At 41.3% G+C, this 6,540-nt stretch overlaps 1 long non-coding RNA gene across 2 annotated transcripts; it reads right to left on the reverse strand.

The window, feature by feature from the left end:
* Positions 1 to 321: 321 nt before the first annotated feature.
* LOC117464316 (uncharacterized) lies at positions 322 to 1,101 on the reverse strand. 2 transcript variants are annotated; one of them, XR_004554071.2, is made up of 5 exons: positions 1,068 to 1,101; positions 790 to 852; positions 640 to 707; positions 480 to 556; positions 322 to 377 (listed from the first exon to the last, which is right to left on the reverse strand). It is a non-coding gene; the product is annotated as an uncharacterized lncRNA (long non-coding RNA). The 2 variants fall into 2 exon arrangements; XR_011645058.1 differs by lacking the exon at positions 1,068 to 1,101 and having other exon boundaries at positions 790 to 1,061.
* Positions 1,102 to 6,540: the final 5,439 nt, after the last annotated feature.

Here is a 6,540-nt window from a genome sequence, read left to right on the forward strand (position 1 = left end):
TCTTCTTCTTCTTCTTCTTCTTCTTCTTCTTCTTCTTCTTCTTCTTCTTCTTCTTCTTCTTCTTCTTCTTCTTCTTCTTCTTCTTCTTCTTCTTCTTCTTCTTCTACACCCATATAAAACAGAACTGTAAACAGATTAACTTTTTATTTCAACATTTATTTGAACAGCAAATGGAGGCAAAAGTGACTGCACCCAAAACATTAAACCTGCTAGCTAACTAGCCTAAACTCAGTAACAGAATGTGGGCAACACGTTCTTCTCCACAGCCGCGCGACCTCTGAGTCAGACGTCACTTCCCCCTTTTCTATCCTACGGGTCCCACTCCCCCTGAACCCCGTTTCCCTGCCAGTTTTTTTCCTTAGAATACACCTTTAATTCTGTAACAAAAAAAAAACAAAGAAAATCTCCAGAAAAAAATGAACAGATGAGTTATCCAACCACATTAATTTTAATAAAATATGAAATACATTGTTATTGACTTTTTACATGGGAAAGACTGCCCTTCATATTGCCCTCCACCTCCTCTCCTCTTCCTCTCATTTTCTCCCTCTAAAAACTAAAATAATAATTAAAAACTTAAATGTCGTACAAATGAACTCAATTCAACGAAACGTGGTGATAACATTAAATGATCTATACCTTTTTTTGTGAGAGGTCAAACTTAATTATTGCCTCCTCCCTTCCTCTCCTCATTTCCTCTCAGGTCTCTAAAAGATAAAAGGAAAACATGTTAAAATCTTCAAATAACACGTGAACAGAACTTGGTGAAATCTCGTATCAGTATTTGACCTTCTTTACATGAGAAGTCATGCCTAGTTTTGCCCCTCCACCTCCTCTCCTACCCTCTCCTCTCTAAAAATAAAAACAAGTGATGTTAGAATCTTCAAAAATAACGTGTGAACCTTTATATATACAGTCTATGGTGTGAACAGATGAACTGAACTTCCTGAAATCTAGAAACAAAAGATTGAATAACTTGGTTTTTACCTTTTTTGCATGTGAAGTTCTCTACAAACGTAAATAACTTTGTGAAATCTAGAAATTATATTGGATATCTTGATTATTACCATTTTGTTTGTGACATGTCACTCTTAATTTTGCCTCACTCCTCCTCTCCTCTTCGCTTCTTTCCTCCCCTCTGGAAAAACAACAACACATGCAAACACTGTTAAAAACAAGTAGTACGAATGAAAATGTTAAAATGATATTTACCTTTAATAATGAGAGGGTTCCCACATGCCCCTCTCTCATATTTTCTCTTCTCGTATTCCTCGTCTTCCCTTAGTGTTTCTTCTCTACTCTTCTCTGCTGTGATCCTTTTCATCTCTCCTCTGTGCTCTTTAAACCTCTCTTTCTGATTGAATAACCCTTTTATACCATTTTACACCCTTTCAATGTTTTTTTTACCATTTTTGGACCGGCAACAAGGATTCTAACCAGAGCAGGGTCCTTACATCTGGTACACTTTCATTTAATTCAGTTCAATCCAATACTTACCGTTCACATTTAAAAATAGTTCATGAAAAAGCAGTGCAATTAAAAAAAATATGAATTCATCAAATTTAAATATTTTTAGGTTCAAATCATTTCGACTGAATTGAGCTCAATTAAATGAGAAAATACTTACCCGTTCAAATCATTTAAACAAAAACAAATAGTTTTTTTAATTATTCAATTCAATTTGAACAGCTTACATTTAGATAAATGTAATTTAATTGAAATCTATTAAAAATAATTCCATTTAACTCAAATTCAAATCAATTCAATTTTAAGAAATACAATATAAACATATGTTACTCTATTTAGCCGGGGGAAAAAACATGTAGAAATTAAGTGGAAGGACAGAAGCGCTTAGCAGCACCGTTACCTGCTGACATACCTGCAGCCTCGGCTCCTCTCTTGCGCCACCTGCTGCCCACCTGGCTCCTCTTCTTCATCAGAAGTCGGACGCTCTTCATCCACTGCTGCTCCGGGACCTTCCTCACCTGTAGAGGCTCACGGGGGGGCTCGGGTCGGGGGGAGGAGCCGGACCGCTGCGGCCGCCGGAGGACGATCCTAGTGGGATGAGCACACGGCACCAGAGACCAGCCCTCCTCGGGAACAGGTGGGGAGGGTCTGCAGGAGAGGACAGGGGAGGAGGAGCAAGAAAAGCAAGAGCAAGAAGAAAAGCAAGAGGAGGAGCTAGAGGATGAGGTAGAGGAGGAGGAAGAGCTAGAACGAGAGCTAGAGCAAGAGCAAGAGCGAGAGGAAGAGGAGGAGGAGGAGGAGGAGGAGGAGGAGGAGGAGGAGGAGGAGGAGGAGCGAGAGGAAGAGCGAGAGGAGGAGGAGGAGGACCTAATGGAGGAGCCAGGGTCAGACTTACCTTCATCCACAGCGCCTCTCCTGCTCCCCCTGCTGCCAGCCTGGTCCCTCCTCTTCATCAGAAGCCTCAGGTTCTTCTTCCACTTCGGCTCAGGGGCGGGGCCAGCTGGGGGGCCAAGGTGGGAGCCGGCAGAGGAGTTGCAGACCACCCTGAAGGGGGTGCGAGAAGAAGAAGTGTTAGATCCAGAGGCAGCTGTACCTGGGGAGCCAGGTGAGGAGCCACTCTGGGAGGGGGGGGCTGGGGTCCTGCGCAGGATGAGGCGGGGCCGGCTGGGGTCTGGCAGGAGGACCGCTGTCCACTTGTAGTGCCGGTCCATCTGAAGGTCAAAATAAATACAACAATCAGACCACTGCTCCACGTCATGACGACACACCAGCGAGGGTTACACAATAATCACTCTCTCATCACATACTGAATTAAAAGGAGGACAATGCAATAATACATTGTTCAAACAAGCGCTGCAGAAAGTGAAACAGACATGAGAGCATTTGACTGAAATATGAGCTAAAGAAAGGAAGCTTGCAAGAAACAGCCATGGCTGTAATGTGCACACTTTTTAAAAACATGTCTTGCCTTTACTTTTCTCAAGGACAATAAATCCATATGTGTTTATAGTAATTGTGTAAAATGTGTGATGTTTAGCTTCTGGAAAGTGTTCGCCCTTCTTACCGTGGTTCTCAGTGGACTGAATGAAGCGGAGCCAGGTGAGGAGCCAGGTGCTGCTGGGATCCTGCGAAGGATGAGCTGCCCACTTGTTTGCTTGGACCAACTGAAGGTGATAAACACATCAGGTTAATATACCATGGAGTGTTACACCAGAATCACTTCCACATATTGAATTCTAAGGATCAATTATTGTAAAGAACATGTACGAAAACTAAACACGAGCAAGAGTAAAGAGTGTTTGCAGTATAAAATAGTAGCAAAGTCCCAAATGGATGCATTTGTTTCACACTTTCTTTACATTGCCTTACAAATGTTAACATGTTGCTGGAACAAGGCATAAAGAAAGCAAACTGTGAAAAATATGCATGCTTCAGGCTGAATAAAGGACTCAAGAATGCACCAACTTTTGTCTCAATAAATCTGAATTTATGAGAACATATTTAGAATTTATTTAGAAAATGTTATTTCTAATCCTAGTTTGTACTGCTATGTCTCAATGCTTTTTTACAGTGAGGTTTACATTAAGCAGGTTTATATAACTTTCACAGAGGCAAAATTACACCACAATTTCTTCAACAATATGTTAATTTAAGCTCTCCTACTAATTGACAATAGCACTTAAATATAAATCTATTTCTGTTGCAGCTATTTCACTTAATCTACTCTGTAATGATTAAGAAACGAGGACCAACGTGAATATCAGTCATATATATTCAATAAAAAGGATAAAATAAAATAATAATTTTAACTTGTAAGCTTGTTTCAGTTATGGTTTGTAGCACTACAACGAAAAAGGTAAAAGCAACATACGTTAGCATGCTAACTTTTTCAACAGGTGAAACGGTTGGTCAGTATTTTGTCACAACAGGATTATTACACTCTGATTTGATTAATTAACAATACAAATAGAAGAAATTGTCAATATCTTCAGATATATATGTGATTTTGTACGGGGTTTGGAGAGCGTCAGTGGTCAAATGCATTGAAAACAACGTGGGTGAAAAAAGTGAATAAATGTCACATCTAACCCGAAAAACGTCCTGGACGTTTTGACAGTAGGGTTTAGGGAGAGGTCCGGAAGCAAATCGTATCAGCTTTATGAGTTTGTTTTCAGAGAAATCGTCGAGTGAGAGCAGAAATGTTGAGTTTCTGACCGTCAGGAAGTTTGTGTTTGTTCAAACTAAGAGCATTAACCTGGAGAGCCTGCATAGCAACCACGGAACCCTCAAGTCTCGCTCAGAGCTCTCGTGAGGCCAGGTCATATTGTTGTTACATTTAATTTAATATAACTATCATCGAAATATCTAGCGTAGGAGCATCACATCAAAACACTCCTAGAACTAGATGTCGACTCATGGTCTCCTGATATAAACGAAACTAAAGACGATGTGCACAAGCAAAGTTGAACAAATCTGAAAAATAATGCGACCATGAATAAATGAGCCACTTATTGCAAAACAACGTTCGTTTGAATGAATATCACTAACCTTGTGTCCAAGACAGCACCTGGGCCTCCTGTAATACAGTTTCCTCTGATCAGTGGCGAGCCGTCAGGGCCCTCTCTAGGCCCTCTGTGAGGGCCTAAGATATTCTAAAAATATATATTTGAAAAAAATAAAAAAATATTTTTTAAAATATTTTTTTGTTGTTACATTTTTAATTAGTTTTACCAAAATAACTTGATTTAATTGTATTTAAAATAAAATTTCCAAATAAATAAATCCTTCGAATCTGCCTGTTCAGTTTCTGTTAGAATGTGAAGGGTTAAATGCTGTCTCTGCGAGTTACTGTGAAGACGGGAGAGCTTGTTGGTCCGGTTGGTCCCTCTCTACATTCACAGAGGGCCCGAGAGGCGAAGTCCCTCCCTTTCCGGGAGCCTCCATGGGACCCCGGAAGCGTAAAATTATACATTGAAGTCAATGGAGAGAGAAAGGTTATCTTTTGATCCCGTTTGAATTGTGCCACGAATGACACATATGATGTTTGTCAATTTAAAAGAATATTTTGCAAGTCAAAAAAATTAAAATGTGTCGTAGAACTGTGAAGTTACACATTTTTTTGTGTGAAACCGCTGAGTGAACTACAGGTCTCTTGGTCTCGCACAATACGCGTCACCATCACAAAGATGGCCGTCACGTTAGCAAATTTCACCTGTTTCTTTCAGAATGAGAATAAAAGTATAAAACGAGGTGACTACAAGTCTGGACACGTTGAGAGCTGTACATACACGAAAGGGGAGTTATTCGGTTCTGTAAGAGCAGCGGGACCGGCTTTACAAGATGTTGGTGAGTAATATGAGTGCAATGTGTAACGTTAATGTCAGCTAGCTAACATTAGCTAACAAGGTACACTAACGTGTTTTGTTTCAGTAACTAGTGTTCTCCTTTAGAACTTCGTGGTCTGTGTGTATGCTGTGGATAACATTAGTGTTCACAAGAACAAGGTAAACTCCCGTGTTTTGTTTTAGTTGCTCTTCAGATTGAAGCGGCCAGTTTTATATCGACTATACTGTATGTGTGATCTCCTTTTACATCTCGTTGTGTCATTTGAGTTTATTTGCTGTGTGTAGATTCAAGGGTTTTGGTTATCTTGTCAATTTGTTTGGTTATCCAGGCACAGCTGTGCGTGACTCCCTCGGGTACACTGGTATGTGTTTTCCTAATGTAGAGAGCATTGATTAATTAATAAACTACACACTGAGTCTAGATCCTGACCAAATCCTTTTTTATTGTTGATCAAATGTTTTTCAAAAATGTATTCATACACATTTAGAAAAATACAATGTACAATCACAACCAGTACAACACACATTACAAAAAATACAGAAAAAACAAACAATAACAACAATCAGACAAAACTATGGAAAAATAACCCCTCCCACCCCCAGATCCGGACCATCCTTGTATTATTGCTCATTCAATCTATTATAGCATGCTAACAAACATGGTACTTTCTTTATTTGTACAGATCTGCATGGGAGACGATGGCGTGATGCAGAGCGCTGTCTGTGATTGTGCACGGGGGATGTACAAATGCAGCCACGCTGCAGCATTGGCAATATGTGCCATGTGGCAGATCAGCTCCACAGATGTTGAGTGCCAGCGGAGGAAGCCTGGCACTTCCAAAGTAGTCCAGCCGGTGTCTCAACTCTACCAACAGTGAGAGGAGACATACAACCCACTGGCCAGAGACATCGCCACTCAGGATGTAGACTGGTTCAGGTCTGCACTGAGGGGCGCACAGTGTGGCATGGCATGGCTTTTGTCACCTGAGCCAGAGCCGCGGCCTCAACATCAGGCCATTGTCACCGTGCCGGAGCTGGTGAAGGGGGTCGGGGGCTTGAGGCAATTCTTGCCTCAATGCGACTGAGCAGAGACCAGCAAGCTGCCATCCAGACAGCCACCGGAGGACAGCGGACAAAGTGGCAGTTACACAGGCGGGGCAGGTTGACAGCCAGCAAGTTTGGTGCTGTGCTGCGGTCGGGACTTTCATCCACTCCATGCGCGTCCCTC

Source organism: Pseudochaenichthys georgianus, chromosome 19 (genome assembly GCF_902827115.2).
Source record: "Pseudochaenichthys georgianus chromosome 19, fPseGeo1.2, whole genome shotgun sequence".
Lineage (NCBI taxonomy): Eukaryota > Metazoa > Chordata > Actinopteri > Perciformes > Channichthyidae > Pseudochaenichthys > Pseudochaenichthys georgianus.